Source organism: Tursiops truncatus, chromosome 17 (genome assembly GCF_011762595.2).
Source record: "Tursiops truncatus isolate mTurTru1 chromosome 17, mTurTru1.mat.Y, whole genome shotgun sequence".
In the NCBI taxonomy this organism is placed as follows: Eukaryota; Metazoa; Chordata; class Mammalia; order Artiodactyla; family Delphinidae; genus Tursiops; species Tursiops truncatus.
Genome location: NC_047050.1, coordinates 56,357,874 through 56,381,467, shown reverse-complemented (window position 1 = coordinate 56,381,467; position 23,594 = coordinate 56,357,874). Strand labels below are relative to the sequence as shown.

The following is a 23,594-nucleotide window of genomic DNA, read 5'->3' as shown; positions in this document are numbered from 1 at the left end:
ATTTTAGAGTGTCTTCAGTAATTAGGAGCCAAGGTAGTGACAGTCACTTAACTTCTAAATCTGAAACTGGCCGCAGTTGAGAGGGCAGTAATAATAGTGGTTATTGGGCATGGAAAAAGGTGATAACCAGTATTCATAATCAAAAATGTTTTGGGAGGAAAGAAAAAAGTTCATTGGAATATGAATATAACAAATTTTGTTCTAGAAATGGCATCTTTTACTTTATCAATTATGACAACGCAAAACAAAAAAAGTCAATTTGCCCTGTGATCAGCATCGTATAAAGTCATGACATGCTTTAACTAATTGAAGATATCATGGGCAAGTACTACTACCCTTGCTTAAATAATCCAAATATACTGGTGGTTTACTGATCCTATTTTAAATGAGCTTGATGAATAGCAATTCAGAAACATGTCTTTTAAAATGCCTAGCACATTTTACGGCTTAAAAGCTCATTCTTTTTTTTTTTTTTTTTTTTGCGGTACACGGGCCTCTCACTGTTGTGGCCTCTCCCATTGCGGGGCACAGGCTCCGGACGCGCAGGCTCAGCGGCCATGGCTCACGGGCCCAGCCGCTCCGCGGCATGTGGGATCCTCCCGGACCGGGGCACGAACCCGTGTCCCCTGCATCGGCAGGCGGACTCTCAACCGCTGCGCCACCAGGGAAGCCCAGCTCATTCTTTTTTATTGGCTTCTTTCTTACCAAATTTTAGGTTACTTTCTTTTATTCTATTATCTATGGAAAAATCAGTAACTGGTTAATTGAATAAATTATGGTGATGATATAATAATAATAGCATTAGATACCACTGAGTGCTCATGGTATATTAAACATGGTGGTAAGTTGTTTGTTCTTTAATAAATTTGATTCTCAGATCAATCCTGTAATGAAGCATCGTTATTTGACTTTATAGACGTGAAGCTGAGGCTTAGTGGTATTAAGTGACTTAAAGATTAGATGATTAGGTATCTGATAATGTAGAGCTAGGATCTGACTGGCTCCAGTGACTCTCTTCATCTTAAACCCTCCCCGCCTCGTGAGGTAGTAAACTCACATCCTCTTGATTTCTTTCTTCAGTGACAATTTAATTATACTCAGACCATATTTTATCCGTATCTATGTTTCATAAGATATACTTTGAGAAAGAGCAAAAAATGGATTCTGGATACAAAAAGTTCATTCATCCATTATGGTCCGTTCTCCAAGTGGAGTTTAAAATGCCCACACAACTGGCCACATTTCACATGTGTTGGAACTTGAAATTAATGGCCAATCATACCTCTGTCTCCTCCAGATGTTGAACCAACTGATAAATACACATGGAATTTGATAGGCATCAAGGTATTAGAATTATTTCAGATAGCTTGGAACCAAGGCTAACACCTGGTTTCCTACTCTTTGTCCTTGAATGGACCTTACTCACCTCGTCACAGAGCAGCAGGGCAGCAACGAGCGTTCCAGGCAGAGTCAGAACATGCTGGGTAGGGGACCCTATGGAGGAGATAGGGCTGCATTATCAACAAGCCTGGCCTACACCCTTACCCCTCAACCTCACTAACCAGATGATCGTCCTCCCTTGTGGAAGAGACAGTGACAGAGGGGGAAGCCAGAGCTAAAGGTTTCTCAAAGAAAGCGAGAACTTCTTGTAAAGGGGAAGACAGTACCCTTCAGGGGGCAAGGAGGAAAAACATCTTCCCTAACAGGAGACAAATTAAAAAGTTGTATTCTTACTAGATTCAGAAGTTTGCAATTGTTCATTTCACTGGGAAATAGTTTGCATTATGACTAATTGCAAAAATTCTGGAGGCAGACAGTAAGGGCTCAAAGGCTGTCTATTCCACTTAAAGGCTTAGGCAAGTAAATACCATGAAGTCTCTGTTTCTTTATCTCTACTTCTCAGAGCTGTTGTTGGTCTGAAGATTAATGAGACTGTGTACGGAACATAGTATTTTTGATATTGATGCACAATCAAGATTCGATTCATATGCTATTATTATTAATAAATAAAAGATTTATTTAATAATAAATAAATTTATTATTTTATAAATAAATTAAAAGATTATTAATAAATAAAAGATTTTTTTGAAACATGTCTTGCTGAGTCGAATTCAACTTTGTCTAACCTGTTTTAAATTTCTACTTTGTGAAAGGCTTAATATTTTATTTAATCATCCTCAAACCCTGAGTACCACATTTTGTTATTTCTAATCTCAGTGGACAAGTTGGAAGCTCAGAAAGACCAAATACCTCGTTCAAGTTCACCTGGCTAACAAGCAGAGCTGGAATTCAAGCTCATGACTTCTAACTTGATCAAGTTGGTAGTATCCAGTCCTGTTCAACTCTGATTATGTTTCAACTTCTCAGTCCCTGGATCAATCTTGTAAAAGGAATATGAATTATTGTAAATAAGTGCTGATAAAAATCCTTGTGACTTAGGAACATATTTCCCAAATAAGAAGCACGATCTTAAAGCCTTTGTTCCAGTCAGGATATCTTCATGATCCTGTCCTAACAACTTGATTGCTTCCAGGGTACACAGGTAACTAAGATAGTCTTTACACTTGAGGACTTTTATGTTTAATAGATTAAATGTACAATAATAAACCTTCTAACATTGCCAGAAAACCCATCATAAATGCCACTTCTCTCTCTAAGATTCTTCTAATTCTGCCAAGTAAATATATTCAAGGGAAACCTTATCTTTCTTAAGATTTCACTTATTTATAATTCTGTAATCTCTCTCTAGATCCTGAATCTTTAGGAATAGGTGATATTATCTTCAGCTTTGCTATAACAGCATCTCATAGAGCATTTCCATGCTCTCTATATAATATGATCCTCCAAAATACTTGCTGAATTAAATTCAATATGAGACGTCATTTGTAAGATAATTTTAGAACCAAGAAAGCAATTACAAAACCCCCAGTAATTCAGCTCAAATTGGGCTAATACAGTTTAAATTAACTTATCAAACTAAGAAGAAAGTGACTACAACAAATAAAATGATTCATCTGAGATAAAATATTCAACAAATAAAAATTATTACAGTTTGGGGAATTAACTCTGACTTTCTTTTCTTCTAAGGTCTTAGTCTGAAGTCATCTCAATTTTGTATTTGGTGCAGGGAGTGCATTTATCATGAAACTGTTGATAGGTTTAACTATGGGGAATGGGAGGGTGATCTCAGTCACTCCCATTGGGAATGAGATTGCTTCATGAGAGCTAAAGTGAAAATGAGATGATGCTGGACTGTGGAGGAGAGGAGCCAATACAGAAAGTCACGAGTATTGTTCCCCAGGTTCTGTGAGGTCCAGCTGTTTTGATAAAACCAGAGGAAAGCTGTAACCTTCAGACATGATGGGGAATTCAGGTGGAAGCAGCAACTCTTGGGATCATGCATAAGTTTTGAAATGGGAAAAGTTATTTATGTTCTAATGATTCATGCTTCCTGAGTGGTGAAAATATATATTATAGCATTCATTTTCATCATAGCTATCTGAGGGATGCTCACATATGGAGTAGTTATGTCATAAATCATCATGTGTACCTCTTTACTACAGGAGAATCATAAGGCACATCCTAAAAACTCATTCTAAAATGATAGATGGGATTATCCTTTAAGTGGGTGAGTAATTATCTCTCAAGTATCCTCATAGCCATGGTGACTAGTCCTCATACATAAGCATTACGTAAATGTTTGTTCATGATATTTATATTAATTAATTGATTTAATTTGTTCATGTATTCACACAATTACTACAATACCACCCTAAGTTTATCAATTAGTTTTTGAACAAAGTTGTATCGTAAGTGGTTTAAAGAATACATGTAAAATAACAAAATAAAACCTGACATTAAAAAAATTATTGTGTTAAAATAGATATAACATAAAATTTGCTGTTTTAACTGTTTTTAAGTGTAACAATGTGTGGCACTAGTTATATTCACAGTGTTATGCAACCATCATCGCTTTCTATTTCCAATTTTTTTTTTAATCACACCAGAGCTACAGCAACCATTAAGCAATAACTCCCCATTCCCTCCTCCCTCCAGACCCTAGTTACCTCTAATGTACTCTCTGTCTCTATAAATTTGCCTATTCTAGGTATTTTATGAGTGGAGTCATACAATATTTGTCCTTTTGTGTCTGGCTTATTTCACTTAGCATAATGTTTTCAAGGTTAATCCATATTGTAGCGTCCTCATACTTCACTTTGACATTATTTTTATAACGTTTTATTATAAGGCATGTTATGATATATTTTCATTGTGATAACAGCCATTAGGGATGAATCTTATAATGAACACATTTCAAGGGTTAAAAAAGCGAGGGCCAGAGAAATTAAATGGCTCCTTCAGTTTACCTAATCGCTAGGAGGTATGGACACATGAGCTCAGGTCTTTAAACTCCAAATCTGGTCCTTCATCTACTCCACCATCCTCATTTCCTTCCTTCCTCCCCCACCCCCGCCCCCGAATACTCTGTGTGTGCACTTATCTCCTCTTTTGGCACTTATTTCCTCTTTGTACACTTACCACTTTGTACATTTATTTCCTCCTAGATATTTAGTCTGCTGTTACAATTTGAGGCTGCCAAGTGACTAGTGGTTTCCTTGGTTATAGTCTGGACATGTAACCAATGTTTTTTTAGGGGAATGAAAGAAAGAGACCAGTATATATTTTTGCTCAATTATCTTTAGAAAATCTGATACAGATTGCCTGTACAAAAACTTTGAAGTAGAGTCTTTTTAACTGGTACCAGAATTTAACTATTAAAACATATTTAACATGACATGAGAAACATTTAAAAACCACTCTATAAAACTATACATTTTAAGTAAAGTGGGATTCTAAATTTGCAGGAAGAAACACAAAAAGTACATGATGATGATGATGATGATGATGATGATGAAGATGATATTATAATATACAGAAAAAAAATAAATGAAATGTGTACACACGCGCAGGACTCAGTCATTTACTTTGAATTTCTCAGGGAAGGGTGACCCCAGTTATGTGTTTTGAAATCTTGAAAGATATTTCTAATTTTAAAATGCTACTCTATTGAAATATCTCCAAATTTGCCAATAGTATAATTGTTATAATTCAGAAAAGTACCAAACATAAAAAATAAAAGGAAACTTAAAACTAGGACTGACAGCAAATCTATTGCCAAAATTTTGTAGAGAAGTTATCATGAATTATATATGGTCAGTTGAATGAATTGAAAAATATAATTGATGGACCTATTTGGACTAGGACCAGTGAGAAATAGAGAATTTCTGTTCTCTATTATGTTGCACCCCACACCATCGTCTGCTCCCTGCTGTAGATACGCAGTACTTTGTATCTAACTGGAAGTTATGGCATATATTTATATTTGTGTTTATATAATTATACAATACTTGTCCTTTTGCGTTTGGCTTATTTCTCTTAGCATAATGCCTCCAAAATTGGCAGCTCCATTTGTACATCCAGTTGGTGATTTCACCTCCTTAAAAACAACTAGGCATAAACTGTGGATGTATGTCTGTTGGGTGGGGCTCCTGTGGGGTGGATAGGTGTCAGTGGTGTGACTAATTGCATCATGGAATGCAAAGGGAAAGAAGGAAGAGTCAGGAAAAAGAATGTTAGCACTAATCTATGATTCTAGTTTGTATATACTCTGCCTATTTAGAGAGTTAAAGAGGGAGTGGAGTCTCTAAGCAGCTATAGATAAAGCCCACTAGGCACCAATAATTGCACATATTAACCTCCTAATAGGATTTAAGAGGACAGAATTTTTCTGTGAAAAGCACAAAGAAGTCTGTAAAGGAAAACAAGTGGGAATGAAGACATGATAAGCCGAGAGGGAAAGGGATATAATTATATAAGGAAGTTTACCAAGAAAACTTAAAATGTGGTGATAATATTGATGCAGTAAAGAGCAGAATTGACACAGTGGAAAATAAATCTGTGGTGCAGAGAAAAAACTTAAGACTGTTTCCCAAAGAGCAGAGGAGAGACTAAAGTGATAAAAAGTAGTGAGTTAGGAGAGCATAGACTGGCAGACAAAATGGAGATTCAATTTAAAGATTCAATTTCCCTGAGGAAGAAAGTAGAACAATTGAAGTAGTAACCATAAGAAAAGTCATCACTAAATAAAACTTTCAGGAACTGGGATAATTCCTAATTATGCAGTTTGACATATCTCACTTTATTTTGGATGAAATTTTTAAAACACATTAAGGTATATTCAGATAAAACTTTTTTGAAATATCTTGATAAGGGAAAATTGCTTTAACAACGAAAGCAGAAAGGAAGAAATTCAGGCCGATTTTGGACATTTCCTCCATAACACTAAGTGCTAAGACACAAAGCAAAGGCTGTATAAATTTGAGGGGAAATAGTTGTGCTTTAAAATGGAAAACACAAAATGAGATAATTTATTTGTAATGCAAACAAAAGGAGTTTTTCAGCTATCTAAGGCTGAGAATATATGTATTATTTAAGTACTGTAATCTAACATGTTATTTGATATTGTAGTTCAGATGACTGAGAAAGAACCCAAATAAAGCACTCAAGAAAGAGGAAGTTGAGGTATAAAGGAACTAGCGAATGTTAAATTAGTGAAAATATAGATTTCTGAATAATTTTATACACTTAACTCATACATGAATAAAAATAATTATATTATCAAGAGAAACTTCATTATATAAATGTTAATTTAAAATCTTGGGGTCTAAAATACTAGGTTATATTAAAAAAGTTGAGATACAGGGTAGTGTATAGGATGGGCATAGAAGAAATGTGGGTGGAAGTTGCTCAGAAGTACTTGTATATCTGATTTTGCTTATTTAGGAAATACATATTCAAGAATGTTTCCAAAAATTTCAAAAGTAATTATTAGTAGAACTGAAAAATAATTATCTTCTAACCCCCTAGAAAACATTAAAACAAACACAAGGGACTTCCCTGGTGGTCCAGTGGTTAAGAATCCGCCTTCCAGTGCAAGGGGCGCGGGTTCAATCCCTGGTCAGGGAACTAAGATCCCACATGCCACAAGGCAACTAAGACTGTATGCCACAACTACTGAGCCTGCATGCCACAACTAGAGAGAAGGCTGAATGCCACGACGAAGAGCCCACGTGCTGCAACTAAGACCCAATGCAGCCAAATAAATAAATATTAAAAAACAAACACAAGATGATCACAATTTGTATTAAGAAATAAGTTCACAAGGAGAAAGAAACACCTCAAATACTGAGTAGTGTCTCCGAATTTTGAGCCTATTATCTTCCCTTTTCTTTAAACTTGTCAGTATTTTCTAAATTTTATTCAAGAGCAGTCATTACACTTACAACTAGAAAACTCAATAACATTACTTAATATATTTTTCAAAGGCAACTTCAGAGAGAAAGGAAAAACATTCTAGGCAGAGGGCATGAGTTGAGAAGAGCTTGGCCTCCCCTATTCGGGGACCTGCACAAAAGCTGGTATGTGTGGAGTGAAGGAAGCTGGGAGGGCAGCTGCAGAAGAGGCAGTGGGGCTGCAGCCTGATCACGTGAGACCTTGCAGTCACATTGAAGATTTTGCTTTTGATGTTAAAAAAAAAAAAAAGTAATTGAAAATGGACAATGAGATTTGTGTTTTCAAAAGATCATTAGTCCATTGTGTGTGCTGGGTTCAGGAACACCAGGGTTGTGTCAATCAGGATGCTGAACATTTCTCCCTTGACCTTGTAGATACGTCTTTACAAAGCAGCCAATGGAGTGGTATGGTGACTGCGATCCCGGGGAAATAGATGGGCCTTAGTGGTATCTGTGTGTCTGTGTGTGTTTGTGCACATGTGTGGTGAAGCATGTGAGAGGGATGTGGTGTCAGACTTTTAAAAGACAAGACTTCAAGAGTGTTTATAAAATATTATATAGCAGATTTTCTCTTTTTCTACAGAACGTCCATTCTCCCTAACTACAAATTCCAATGGTATTATTTCACCTCCTTATTCCTATCATTTTTTAAAAAGTGACTATTTTCATCAGAGAGACATAGACTACATTTGTATGGCCCGACCCTTTGGACTAATTTATTTCTGTAATGACAATTTTGTGTGGGCTCTGCATTTTCAGAGCCATCATGGGATGACTTGGATAAGCAAACCAAAATGGAACAGGAAAAGCAACAGAAAAGCCCTGATCTCTCATGCCTTCTAGGTACCTTGTTTTCACTCTGCTGTATTTGGGGTGCTGGGATCTTATTCTCAGAGGTGAAGAATCTTCTAAGATCAAAATCGATTACTTTCTATGTCTTATTCTCCTGGGTTTCCTTTACTCTTCTATGTCTTATTCTCCTGGGTTTCCTTTACTCTTCTATTCCGAAAATGGTTTGTAGGTAAATCATCATTTCCATGGCTAAATAATAGCAAATTGCCACCAGAGCCCGTTCCTAACACTGCCCGTGTAGCCCCAGGGTTTCACAGCTCAATCAGTTATCTCTCAATCAACAAAACTTAGCTCCAGAGGAGAGCGATCTGAGAAGCTTTTCTTTTCAATTCTCTCATATGTTTTGTTTTAGCTTAATGTGTTTGTCTGGAGACTTAGACACCATGGTGATAGGCGTCAGAGAAATAAATAGAAATAGACATAGAAAAGAGCAAAAAAATAAAATGAAAGCTTGGGAAGACTAGGAATGACACTTGTATCTGAGCACTCCTTTTTCTTTTTCAGAACTCAGTGAGGGGGAAATTAAAAAGGGACTTTGTGTCAGACAGATAAGTTAGTGAATAATTTTTCTAACAAACAGTGTTATTTTGCTGACACTACACTAAGGGATCTCATTAGCATGCTGAGACTATGTAAAAAAATAGTGCTTTCGCTTTTGCTTTGCTGGATATTCCTTACATCTCAGCTCAGCTCAGCATTCAAAGAGTGGTAAGCCAGTGAAAGCTGGGCAGTGTGGCATGGTGGAAGCAGAAGCGCCTTTGGAGTTAGAGAGTAGGGTTTTGGCACCAACCTTTATTACCTATGTCTTTAATCCTCCATGAGGTTTAACTTTCTCATCTCTAAAGTGTCCATATGAATACCTCCCTGAAGCATTTGTGGCGGTCAAAACACCAAACTAAAGCTCCTATCATTGTTCCTGCTATACAGAAACTCCTTCATAAATGTTCACTCTACTTCCCACTTCATCCATCCTTGGAAATTGTTTGGTTTCACTTAGTAAGATGAATGCCCAAGAAGGAATGAGACACTCAGCCTACTTTGCATCTACTGATGATGGTCATCCTACAGACATAAGAATCACTGTTGGCTGTTGCCCTGTCTACTCTCTCTCTAAGACCAAAACCATGGCCAAGACCAGTTTCCAAGATAAGAGGTCCAGGCTGTGAATATTCCACCCGACTTCCACAGATGCAGCCTGGTGTGTCTGTATGAAAACATAGAATTAGAACTGATACATCAGATCAGTTAGCTTGGGGGAGAGCAGCATGCCAGGGCTGAGAAATGAAAGAGCCACACTATGCTCTCCAATGAAACAAAAGCAAATAGACCTTAAGTGCCTGCAGAGGATTCAGTCGAAGGTTTTGAACTGACATTTAAGGCGGAGGTTGGATGTGTGTTTTGCCTTCACGAAGTCCCGAATGGTATGTATTACCTGCTTTTGTGGTTGTAGAGAAAACCAATAAAATATTAAATTGTTTTCATTTTTCTAGCTTTGAGTGACATTGAATCCCTGCACACTGGTGAGTAAGATACTCATTTCTTCTTTGTTATTAGTCTACTGATGCTCTCACTGACTATCCTGAGGGAGGAGGGCTGGGAAAAGTTCTAAAGAAGGTTGAGAAAGTCACAGTAAGACAAGTCTGTTTCTCTTCCTGGATGGTACATCAGAAAGAAGCCTTTCATTTCATGTCAGTCACTTCTGCCTGCTGTGATTTACCCAGAGACATGGAGGAGTAAGTTTTTTATATTATCACAAATAATTTAAATTAATAAAACTATAGATTTCTTGGGGGAAATGATAAATGAAAATTGGGTATAGCCGTTTCTTGAACTCTCTTGTAAATGCTAAGCTTGTTCCCAAGATGCTAAAATTCATTCAAAATCCAGCATTGTATACAGTAGTTTTCATTGTTTTTTTTCCTTCATACTTCTTCTTGCCTCTCCTGAACATCTTATATCACTGCATTTCCTACTATTTTTGTTGAGAAAGAAAACAAATTTAGATGTTCTGTTTTAACTTTGCACATAAACTCAAACCTGAATCCTCAAATATCATGTCTTCTCATTCCTAATCAAAATAAAGCTCCAGGAGTAATTGGTGGGAGCAACATGCAAGCAAAAGGAATGTCAGAGAAGTCTGTTCTGTAAGCTTGGGTGGGTGCCGTTAGCCCCAGGGTAGGAGTAGCCTATTCCAGAATGAGAAGGCATGTGGCCATACAGATTCCTGGTACTGATGTCCAAAACCAAACTGAATGCATAACAACAACAGTTTGCATCTTTGGATGAGCTAAAGCTGCTTTCTAAACACTGGGCAAATTCTCTTGGTTGAGAAGGAAGAATCCAACTTGGGAGAACTCCATCAGTCAACCTCTATGTGTTGACTGCCTACAATGTGATTTTTCTGCTGTTCTCGGGAATGTGGAGGTCGTCAAAGAATAGTTTGGTCCTGCCCAAAGCAACTTACAAACTAGTTAGTTAAACAACGGATATCCATGAAAAATTAGAGAATAATCAAATGCTCATGTATGTGCTGCTGACTTTAAGTGTAATAAGAATTCCTAGAAGGGGAGGATCAGTGTATGCGGAAAGAATTGGGACAGGTTTCTCAGAAGAGATTGGAGATGAGGTTTTAAGAAGGAATACGAAGGAGAAAACACATTACAGGCCATAGAAATGGTGTTACTCCCATTGGGCCATATAGTGCATGTGGCAGAGAGGAGCCAGTGGAATGGATGGTAGGAAGGAGTTGAAATAAAGATGGAAATGTCGGGTGGGATCATACTATTTGGATTTGATATGGCAAGAGGGAGAAAGCTACTGAGAGATTTTGAGCTGAGGAGTGGTCTGATAAAAGCTGTACTTTGCAAAAATATTCTAGCAATGGTGCATAAAAGGAAGTTAACTTGACGTTGATCTTTAAAGACCTTTAATAAAGATGAGGAAACCAATCATTTTCTAAAAGTAAGTGAACTGGTGTGAAGGGGTAAAGGTTCATATATTCCACCTTGATCATCAAAGCCCTGCTTCTTTTGAGGTCAGAAATACATCACAGGATGACCTAGAGGGGTGGGGTGGGGGGTGGTGGGAGAGAGGCTCTAGAGGGAGGGGATATATGTACACACATAGCTGATTCACTTTGTTGTACAGCAGAAACTAACACAACATTGTAAAGCAATTGTACTTCAATAAAAAATTTTTTTTAATTAAAAAAAGAAATATATCACAGGGATTAGTGTCAAAAGCTTTGAGTAGTATGGGTTCAGTTTTTGGTCCTTGGCTCTGCACTTCCTATATGTTTGGTCTTGGCCAAGTAACGTAACTTCTCTAATTAGCAGCTTCCCCATTAGTTGTGGCAGGCAGAATCACACAAAGACCTGCAGTGACTTTCTCCCTTTTCTGATTCCTTCCTGTTAAGTATGGGCAAAACCTGTGAAGAGGATGAGGAATCGCACCCATGATTATGTTATATGACATGGCAAAGGAGAGTTTACAGATGTAATTGAGGTTATTGGTCAGTTGACCTTGAATTAATCAAAAGGGAAATTATGCATATGGGCTTGACCTAATCACTTTAACTCTGTAAAGGTCAGCTCTAGAGGTCAGTAACAGAGAAATCAGAGAGATTCAAAGTATGGGGGGGTTCTCCCACCAGCTTCCATGAATTCTACAGTTTCAAGTTTAAAGGAGGACCTTGAACCTCTCTGACTTACAGAATATGTGTTGTTTCAAGCCACTGAGTTTGTGGCGATTTTTCATATGACAACAGAGCACCAATACACTGGTGAATACAGGTAATGAGAACGCACAGTCATGTTGAGAGGATTGAGTGAAACAATATGAATGCTGAATGTGAAGTGTTCAGCACTGTGCCTGGCATCTAGTAGGTGTACAGTAAGTATTAGCTATTATTATCCTTACTGTTTTTATCATTATGTTATGAGTTAGCAATGGGATTAGTAGAAATATATTCTAAAATTAACAGAGCTGTCTTAGAGGAATGGGTGATGGTCAGTGTGTAGATGGTGATAACGGGGTTTCTAGGCCCCCTTAGTGCATCTGCTTGTGAGATTAATCAGCCACTTCTCTTCTTCATGTTAGCAAAGTATTCATTATTCCAGTTAGCAAGTTCCAGCTGATTGTGTCGTTGGAACAGAAGAGCACAATCCTGACTGCATTAAATCACACATTCACAACAGTAACGTGTTTGGCAAAGTCAAGAATCAATCACTAAAACTAGCTACTGATACCAGTTATAAATATATGGTATCAGCAATCCTACATGTCAAGTGACATGTACAGGGATAAGATCCATGCATAAGGATGATATTCACATGTTTAGCAACTGGTATAACACAGGCATTGTAGACAACCAGCATGGCTATGCTGCAAAGCTAAATATCAACTCTGAATGCACTGGTAAAATGTGATTTGTTCATTCAGCATTCACTGTCAGTGAGTCTCCATTATGGGTCGGCCACCATGCTGGATGATGGGTGCTCAACATGGACTCGTACCATTAACGACCTCGCAGATTATTAGAAAAGAGAGAAGGAAAAGAAAGTGACTGATGGTAATACAGTGATGTAAGTACTGTGACAGAAACACATGTTGGAAGCTACAGGCTTAGATGGCAAAGGTACAGAAAAGAAGCCCCTTAGCTCAGCCTCAGCTGGAATCAGAAAATGCAGTGCTGTTTTAAGCTTGAATTCAGTCTTGCGTCTAAATAAGTGGGAATTACTCAGACTTTGTTGGAGTGGAAGGTATTTCTTAAAGAGGAGACAGCCTGAGCCAAGTCATCATGAGTGAGAATGGTATGTTTGAAAAACTTTTATAAGGAGTGGTCGGAGTGAAAAAGGTGTAGAAACTAGATCATAAAGGGCCACATTAAGGAGAATGTTGTTATCTGATGGCACAGGGAGTCTTTTAAGTATGGTTCAGACAGGTTTTGGTTTTTATTTTCCAAAACAAATCTAGTAGTAATGTGGATAATAGTTTAGAGACAGCGAGATTGAAAGCAGAAATGCCAGTTAGGGTGACATTGTGGTAACACAGGAGAGGAGCAACGATGACTTGAATGAGGAACATCCCAGTGGAAATGTAATAAAAAGAGGGTAATTCTAAGAAGTACTTAGAAATAGAACCAAATGGAGTTAGTCATTTGTTAGACGTAGGGATAGGAGGCACACAGAAGTTAGGATGACTTGCATATTTGGGGGTTGGCTGATTGAGTGGATAACCCTGCTATTTACCAAGACAGACAATTCAGAAAAAAGAAGAGAAAGAGGAGAGGCATACTGAGTTTCAGGTGCCTATAGGAGAGCCAGCTAGAGATGTCCATGGAGCAATTGAAAGTATTGGTTTGGATGCAAGTGTAGTCAGGGGTACAGGTTCAGGCTTGCAAAGGACATGTGATAATTGCCTACCCAGCATTAGTTGCCCCTTCTTCCCTTTGTAACAGTAATCAGTTTTTATTTCAGTGGCCACTCCTTCCCTATCCAGTCCATGTCTATTAGAGGAAGTTGACACGACTTCAAGATCTAGAAGTGAGACCTGATTAGCCTAAACCAATCTAGCATATTCTCGAAAGGCTGTCTTACCTCCTACACCCGCCTCTCTTTCGTTCCTTCCTCCCGTCCTTCCACTCTCTTTCTCAAAAGAATACATATTCTTTTGGTCTTTTCATTCCTTCTTTCTTTCCTTTCTCCTATTTATAATCTATGGTGTTCTAACTGGTACAGGAAATTGTTAAGAATTGTGAAGGGCCTGATATTTTAACCTACTTTCAAATTAACAACTTAACTTGCCATAATTCCATGGATCATGGATGTTGATGGGAGATGTGAAACTCCTAGATCAAAAGGAAGGGCAACGTATTATTCACAGCAATGGCAGTAGCCAGAGTGTCATGATGGCTTATACAGCTGCCCATAGCCCCAATTCCCACAGGGTGATTCACAAGCACCCAGATGGCACCTATGCACTCAGTGAGTTACATTACAGGAGTGGAAGTCTGAGTTTAGGGAATCCAAGTCGTTTATAATGGGCAATAAGCATGATTGACTTTCTTCAGGAGGGGGCATCGTGTTATCTAAACCCGAAAGTGAACTTTCTCCTTTTAACCAGGAGGAGATACTATTTCTATGTTCCAAGACTGTCCTTTATTAAAATGATAGTTTCAGATAAAGAGTAGTCAGTACCTGACTTCACAAGACATGAAAGAATATAAGAGAACCATGGAGAATATTCTCCCAGAAAAATCACCAGCATTTAGATGATATCACTTAAGTTGAGTAAATAGAGTAATCATACCTGGTCTAGGAACTGAACTCAGGAGGCAGGAGCATTTTAGGAGTAGATGCAGAAGAGGAGCCAGGAGGGAAAACTGAGAAGGGGCAGCCGGAGAGGAAGGGGGAACTCCAGAAACCCTTCCTGAGGAAGGAACGGTCGTCAGTGCCAAACGCTTTAAAGAGGCCACGTAAGATGCACCAGTTGCTCTTGGCACTAGAAAATAACTTCAGCAAGTGGGGATGGAGCCCAGACTTCAGTGAATTGAGAATAAGGACGAGGAGGCAGTGAGAAAAAAAAATCAACTTTCAGGAATGTTGGCCCGGGGAGAGGCAGACCCTCGACTGGGCCAGGCGCACCAGAGGAAGTATGGCAAAGTGGGGTAAACATATGTTTCATCCTTCTCGGCATTCAGGTACAGAATAACATGAAGCAGAACACAGAGATCGTTCCTTATCACTTGGCTACAGTATAGCTTGTGGAAAAGGGCATGGGCTGTGGAATCAAGTTGACTTGTGTTCAAATATAGATTCCATAACTTATTAGCTGTGGGATTGTTAACCTGAATCTAAATGTCTTCAGCTTTAAAATAGAGCTAATAATAAATAAATTGGGGCGTTGTTAAGATCATGGAAGGCACCTAGCAGTGGACCTGCCATATTAGTAGTAATTATTTTTAAAAAGTAGAGCCCCTTAGATGAATTTGAGGGCAAGAACCAAGACCTCCGGAGAATTAGCTCTATTTGCTATAGTAGAGGCAGTAGTGACAGTTTGGGACTTGAGATTTAACTCTTGTGCTGTCATTTTCCCCAGGGCAGTACATAAGGGAAGCAGAAAATATCCTCACCACTGGCCTTTATTTGTCATTACCACCCTCGGGCAAGCTTGTGAGCCAGTGCTGCAAGGCTTGAGTGTCAGTTATTTTAGCTTTCGCTTTCACAGTAAACCTATTTCATGTTTTAAACTCATTAGACAAACGGTATATTCTTTATTCACCTTAGACAACTTATCCTTCATTCAGAGAAGATGTTTTAGCTGTGTTACCAAATCAGAGTAATGCTTGCTATGCTTGTTTTATGCGTTCCTGTAATATGTGTGTTTTCTCCGAGAGGCTAGAGGAAGGACTGGGAAACAAATTGACAATTTAGAGGCCTTTGAAGGCACTGGATTTGTTTTTTACTATTTACCATATAAAAGTGATTATATTAAATTGAAATTAAATGCATTGTTATGGGGCATTTATGGCATCTCATTTAAAGAATTGCTGTGAATCCTTTAGAGAGTACTGATTTGCAACCATCAGCCTTGTGTCATGAATGCAACCTCCAGGATGGTACTTAGCAACTAATTAAACTAAAAAGACAAATACGAGGCTTTTACATTTTTAATTTAAAAGCTTCTAAATATAATTGTTGCTATAGTGCTACCAAAGTATGGTACAGCAGTCTGCATTTTAAACCTCTTAATCTCATTGTCATAATTAATTTTATAAATAAGAAGATCTGTGCTGGGGTTAGGAGATACGCTATGTTTGTTTTTCTTAACTTGAGAATGGTACTGGTTGTCTTTGCAATTAAATGATACTTTAGTGTGATTTTTCTCTCAGCTGAGTTATTAATTTACTTATGTCAGTAATTTTGTCCAAATATGATTTAGACTTCAAAAAGTTCCGTTGGAAACACACTTGCCAGCTGTAATTTAAAATCCCTTTTTATTTCTGCCCTATAATTTTTAAAGATGATAAAATTAGAAGTCGAGTGGTCTTGGATCTTACTGAGTTATTTGTGGACGCTCTGTTACTCATACATCTGAATGCGGCATTTCTTTCAGGCAGCTATTTCATTGGAGAGGAAACATGAGTTAGACATTAGCAGTCATAATGTCTTCAAAGCCTGGCTGCTTCCTCAGATTATATATGACCTTGAGCTAGTCCTTCAGACTTTGAGCTTTGAAAGGGGGATCATGGTTCCATCCCTACCTAATAGAAGTGCTGTGGGTAATACTCGGAGCCAAGGAATGTTGGAGCGGAAAGGAAGCAGGATGAGCACCTAATCCAGCACCTTCATCCTGCAGATGAACAAACTGGCATCCAGAGGTAATGAATCACCCATGCCCTCACTTAGGGCAGAAAAACAGATTTACCGATGGATTTGGGCTCCAAATCCAGTGCAGATGTCACTACACCAAAGATATCTATGCAACATCTAAGATTATATTGAAATTATGGGAGACCAACTGTTTGGAAAAAAAAAAGTGGGAGAATAATTTACATCATCTAGAATCTTTGTCAACCTCTTTGCTTCAACATTGGATGCTTAGAAACACAGGGTTTTTAATCTATTCTTCATTTGGATGCTCGCTGTCACTTAGAATCAGTGTGTGGTGTATAAACGGACAGATAACAAAGTGTTTAATAAACTAATAGCCTCTGCAATTAAATCAGGATGATGTCTTTATTGGGTTTTTAAAAATCCCATTAACATGATCGAAGTTTTAAATAACCTTCTTAAAACTTAGTTCATTTCTTAATCCTAAGACTGTTTTTGAAGAAAATGAGGTGCCCTCAGGCTCCCCACAACAGATACTGCAAAGTTCTTTGAAGGCCAAGCGAGAGTTGATGAAGTAACATGTCCCAGATTCTAGGACGATTTTTTTCAATGACTGAGGTTCATATAAGTTTTCTGAGAGACCCCAAATGTCAACATGACTGCATTTACAGTACATGCGATGTCTGTGCTATTTAGGAATCACTTATTTTAACCCAGTGAATGGGCAATAGCAAGTTAAATATTAAACAGTATTTAAATGAGAACATAAATATAACTATGCATTATTCAGCACCAAGATAAGCTGATATTCAGAGCAGACAGAAGGTCACTGCCCCTTGGTAATCATCCTCTCAGAATCAGGCAGTACCAGTTCTTTGTATAACGAAGTCAGCTCTTTGTAGAAACAGTTTGCCTCTGGCTAGGGAGAAGGGACACATCATCTGTTTTCAGCAAAAGCACTTGGTGCTGGCTTGATCCCTTTCAATGTGCAACATGATGATTAACCATGCTGCCTCCACATATACATATTCAGAGTTGGCTTTTTCTGGGAATTTCCCTCACCAAGGAGACCACAAAGGTATCTCCCGCTTGGCTCCAAAATCATGACCCCTCCACTGTGCCAGTGCAAACAGATCACAAATTTGCTTCCTCTTATCTGACCTCTCACACTCTGCTTTGCCCTCACTTGACTGGGGGTAGGAGCCCTGAGCAAAATTAAGAGCCCGTCCTGAAGTTAGGCATGTTGACTGTTGAGCAGAGGTGGGAACCCGGGAGGTACAATCTTCATGGCTTACTGCTCACACAGTTTTCAGTCAGTTTCCAAACACACCCCCAGTGTACAATCGTTCCTCCAAGCTCTGATTGATTGAGTGCCATGCATTTGTTTGCGGCTCTCCATGCCCTACTTTTTAACAATGCTAGCTGGAATGATTAAGGTGATTATTGCCAGTGTTTGTGACTTTCCTGGTTAGATTAACTTTAAGACATGGCATTAAGTTATTTAGAACTCAAGAGTGCTTAGATAGATGGCTTTAAAAAATAAATTATAGGCTACAGAATTTTCCTCTATAGCATGCCGTCTTCAGTGAATTTGAATATTATAGCCCATGAGCGCCACCTGTAAAAATAGCAGTAGTGGCAGGAATCCCCCAAAGATCCTGATATTGTAGGACCAGTCTCATGTCTTCCGAATTGTTTTCTTCTTTCTCTCTTCCCTCCTACAGGGGCAATTATGTGAATTGCTTGTCCCTTGGGGGTGATATGAGAGATGAATCACTTCTCCCTCTCCTCCCCCGCAGAGATGATGAAGCATTTGCCAACTGCCAGCTTTAAGCCCAGAAACTTTGGGGTCTAGCCAGTCTGACGGTATATGTAGTATCGCTTCCTCTTACTTTGAATATTGACTGAAAAGACAATAGATCCAGAAGAGCTTACATTTATAGAGCATTTTTTTCCTCAGTTTACAAAGGACTTTCACATTAACATTTTTTTTTCACTCACAATAACCTTGTGGAGTATATGTAAAAAATTTATTTATCAACGAACATTTACTTATTGAACCACTGAGCAAGAAGGTGCTAGGGATACAGTCAATACCCTTATGGCATTTAGAGTCTAGTAGGGGAGAATGGTATTAGTCAAAGAATTATGCTTAAAAAGTAGCATTATAAACTATGATTGGAACTGTGAAAGAAAATTGCACATCATATAGTAAGGGAAATCACATATAACCCAGGGAAGAGGATATCAGGGAAGAGAGAGAAAAGAATATCCAAAGAGATTAAACATTAGGTAGAATGTAATCCTTGGACTCCCCTCATTGATATGTAAACAGACTTTCCAAACATGAAAGGCAAATAGATAACATGATATTATGATGGAGTTTCTTTCTTTTATGGCAGTATTTTTAATTGGTGCAAATTAGTGAAGTTAAAAAGGTAATACCAATTCACCAAATAATCTATAATGATGAATTTGTTGTACTGAAGTTGCAGCTTTGAGTTTTCCTTAAAAACTCAGAGTGATATCCTTGATCTGTTTCAGAGAGGGACTTTCGTTTGGATTGTGATATAAGTGGAATTCTTAAGGTATAGTGAGGTATCTCGAGGTATAGTGATATAATGTGCAATTATATTTAGTGATAATGCCATTGTAAAACATTTTCTGATAGTACTTTTTGTGTATTTGGACCAGTTCCAAAATGTACACTGCAAATTACAGTGTATACAACCATTTCATACAGGATTTGCAAGTAAAATTTGAGAATTTAAAATTTTCTCACAGTGGAAGGCCCATAGACTATGCAATTCCATGATTTGCTCCCCTGATACTGTCAGCCAAGGGGTGTGCGTGTGTGTGTGTGTGCGTGTGTGCGTGTGTGTGTGTGTGTGTGTGTGTATGTTGAAATATTTGTTTAGTCTGAAGCAGAAAGAAAAAATCTAATGAGCAAGGGTATATAGGAAACTGACAGAGTGTATCTAAATTCTGGTCTCAGTACTACTACTGACTGTGAATCTGGACAAGTTTGTCCCTTTGGTTCCACATCTGTAAAAATATTAATTATTGGTTATTATAATGATTAAATGATAGATGAATAACAACACTTGGTTTTTTCTCTCTCTCAATGACTTAAAGATCAAAGGAGAAGACATTTCCCCCATAACATATTGGCTTTATAGTAATCCATTATGAATTTAGCATTCACTAATCTATCTCAACTATTTTTCACCGTCATTGGCTGACCTACCCTGGGACTAATGAGCTGCACAGAATCATTACCAGGTGTGGCTTGCTTCTGCTTGGCAAGATTATTTTTTTAATTGAAGTATAGTTGGTTTACAATACTGTGTTATTTTCAGATGTACAGCATAGTGATTCGGTTTTTTTGCAGATTATATTCCATTATATGTTATAAATCCCTGTGATATACAGTAAATCCTTGTTGTTTATCTATTTTATATATATTAGTTTGTATCTGTTAATCCCATACTCCTAATTTGTCCCTCTCCCCCTCCCTCTCCCCTTTGGTAACCGTAAGTTTGTTTTCTATGTCTGTGAGTCTGTTTCTGTTTTGTATATAAATTCATTTGTATTACTTTTTAGATTCTACATATAAGTAATATTATACAGTATTTGTCTTTCTCTGTCTGACTTATTTCACTAAGCATAATATTATCTAGGTCCATCCACATTGCTGCAAATGTCAATATTTCATTCTTTTTTATGGCTGAGTAATATTCCATTGTGTGTGTGTGTGTGTGTGTGTGTGTGTGTGTGTATACATACCATATCTTCCTAAGCCAGTTGTCTGTCAATGAGCATTTGGGGTGCTTCCGTGTATTGGCTATTTAAATAATGCTGCTATGAACATTGAGGTGCATGTATCTTTTTGGATTATTGTTTTTGTTTTCTTTGGATTTATACCCAGGAATGAAATTGCTGGATCGTATGGTAGTTCTATTTTTAGTTTTTGTAGGAACCTCCATACTGTTTTCCATAGTGGATGCACCAATTTACATTCCCACCAATAGGCAAGATTTTAAGAATAAAATTGAGTGTAAAGATGGATGAGAAGACAGTTGAGGAGAGCTGGTTGAGGAGGACATGTGACCTTGATCAAGGTTTTTGCTCCACCTTCAAAAGTCCTCCGGGCATGAGAAAGCAGTTGTGATTAGTCCAATCCTTTGCCTCTCTCCTCAAAAGAGAACAGTAGTCTATAGAATAGAAGATTGAAGACCATGAAGAGCTAGGTTTTAAGGGTCATCCATGATTTCATCCTATTTTCTCCCACCAGATCTCCTGTTCACCTAGAGTAAGCCCTATCTCTATGATTGGATCTGCCTCATTTTGTCTAAGCTGACTGATTGTACCTTTCATTGAAACCAAAGTCACATGTCCACCAGCCTTTCCTGTCCAAGGAACTGAATCCTGAGACATTCCTTATCTTGAATTCTAATCCGTTAGGATTCTAATGTTCCCTGTTTTCCCCTTATTGCTGATGCTTAGCACAATGGCCTTTCTAGCCACAGAGTTGAAATGCTGTCATGGGAGGGGCATTGGGCATAGAGTCAAAAGACAATTTTGCTAGAATGTGACTATGAGAAAATTATTTTACCTCTCTGAGTCTTGCTTTTTTTTTTCTTCTAGTTCTAATGTGGAGATAACATCATATATCTTCTAAGATTATCTTGAGGATTGAATGAGTTAGAGTTTGTGCCTGTGTAGTAGACACTCTGGAACATTTAACTAAATCTGAATCTTAAGTAGCCTCCCAGTGTACAATCAGACTTTCCCAGGCTGACTACTCTGTATTCTATCATTTTCTCAGATTTTGTGTTACTTCTCCTTAAAATCATTATATTAAAATAAGCTTTCTTAAATAATATTTTCAAATAACATAAGTAAAAATGTTTAAAAAATCAATCCGGAGGTACTTTTGCTGAAATTCTTCCTCATCTTCTTACAACTCTAATTTTTTTTTTTTTTTTAACCAATCAAATGTCCTTTTTTTTTTTTTCAATACGCGGGCCTCTCACTGTCGTGGCCTCTCCTGTTGCAGAGCACGGGCTCTGGATGCGCAGGCTCAGCGGCCATGGCTCACGGGCCCAGCCGCTCTGTGGCATGTGGGATCTTCCCGGACCAGGGCACGAACCCGTGTCCCTTGCATCGGCAGGCAGACTCTCAACCACTGCGCCACCAGGGAAGCCCTGTCCTTTTTTTAATAGGAAATTTTCAAGGCCATAAATGTTCCATGCAGAAACAATCCAATTAGTTTTTATGTAACCTTTTATAATAAAGAAGGAACTGGTAGAATTTCCCTTGGTCTGTAATGGGAAACCTGAGCTTTCAAGATGTGTAGTGGTAGATTGTTTCTATATTTAAAAATGCTTATTTAAAAGTCAGACTATTCAGCAAGAATTTATACATTCACAAAAAAAGTTACCGTCAAAAAGTTGCTTTATAAAATTCTATCCTTATTCCAAGCTAAATTGCTTTTAGATCTCCTCTGGATTTACTTCTTCTCAAAAAAAAGTTTTTAACCCACACAAAAAAATCTTAGTGCTTTAAGGTCACATGGCAGGTTTATTAAAACAAATGAATAAGTAAGCCGTGTTACTCTGACAAACCATTTACTTCCATCAACAACCCTTGTTATGAATGATTTTGATTATTCCAAAAGATCAAATTCAGTTTCAGATGACAAAGTTTTGCCAATATTGACAGAATCCAGAAGAACATGTAAGGGACAATAATAAAACAGACATTCCAAAACTATTTTGAGCAATGCCATCATTTGTGAAGTAAGTGCCTAGTTTCCAAATTGGACTACCCTGAAGTGGACAGCACTCATGGGACTGTATGAATCATGGTATTCTTGCTGGTTTTTTTTTTTTCTTTTTAAATTAATCACTCTAAAGTTACAGCTCATGTAATAGTTGATTTCCAGTTTCAAGAAAAAATTCAGTAAATCATGTAATTGATCATATTAGAGGACTGAGTCCCGGGAGTCCTGAGGAATCCATCAAGCCTTATTCTTGAGAGCGGTCAGAGGTAGGAAGGGGAAGCTAGTATTGAGGAGAGCCGCCAGCACCTTCCCAATCAGATTTCACCAAAGCAGTTACACTTTTGTCTGTTTTACTTATTGTGTCTCAGTAAGAAAATTTAATTATAATATAGAGTTTCATGCTTAAAAATTTTGAAAATGAGTATGTTTTATTGCTACCCCTTTAAGGAGGTTCAAATGTCATTGAGTGCCTGAATTGAAAATCTTTACAGAGATCACTTTAAATTGTTTTTTTTTATCTTTCACATGGAAGGTAAACAAGAACTATTCCATACCTCAAAATAAACACAACGTAATAATGACACAGATGCATCTTTCCATTTATTATTAACATCTCAGTGGGTTAGAAGAGGATTGGCAGTCCTACCCGATTTTCAGTTCGACTGCTAAGCGCTGTTGACAGTTTGGTTAACCAAGTGGCAAACGACCACTGACTAAATACAAATAGTAATCATGGCTTTACATTGGGCACATAATAGAAGATCTTTTAGATGAGATTCACTCCCCATTGTAGATATGACATTGGCATATCTTCTAGCTTTTCATACTGTGTCTTGGTGGCTTTTTGTCTTTGTTTTTGGTCGTCTTTGTCAGAAAATGGAGAACCATCATCCTCCAGCCATTGCTCATCAACAGCAAAAGCCACAGTTTCTAGGGCTGCCATGTGTAAAATGCTGACCCCGCTCTGACCCTTGTCTTTGCTCAATCCACTTATAAGAAAACCCAACATAATAGCAACATGTCTTTGGTGTCTACAGTAAAGAGAAAGCCAGGGTTTGTTGTTCAGTGTTGGCTTTGTTGCCCCAGAAATTGAAATAGTTATCATCAGAATCCATCTTACACAAATAGCCACAGTACAGTCTTCTCTCCCTCTCCTGCCCACACCTCCCTTCCTGGGTGAGTGAGTCTTATTCACTCTAACATGAAAGGTATGGGGACAATAAGGCATATGTATTCTCATCCAGTTGGCAGTGGCTTAGACATGATTGTAGC

The 23,594-nt window shown here is 38.0% G+C and overlaps 1 long non-coding RNA gene across 1 annotated transcript in view; it reads right to left on the bottom strand.

Moving 5' to 3' along the window:
- LOC141276864 (uncharacterized) overlaps positions 1–23,594 on the bottom strand; it is a 35,174-nt gene that overhangs the window by 4,299 nt on the left and 7,281 nt on the right. Inside the window, exons 2-4 of the long non-coding RNA XR_012327114.1 lie at positions 2,266–2,380; positions 1,869–1,932; positions 1,427–1,494 (exon numbers count right to left, since the gene is read on the bottom strand). This is a non-coding gene — a long non-coding RNA (uncharacterized lncRNA). The remainder of the gene's footprint in view (positions 1–1,426; positions 1,495–1,868; positions 1,933–2,265; positions 2,381–23,594) is intronic.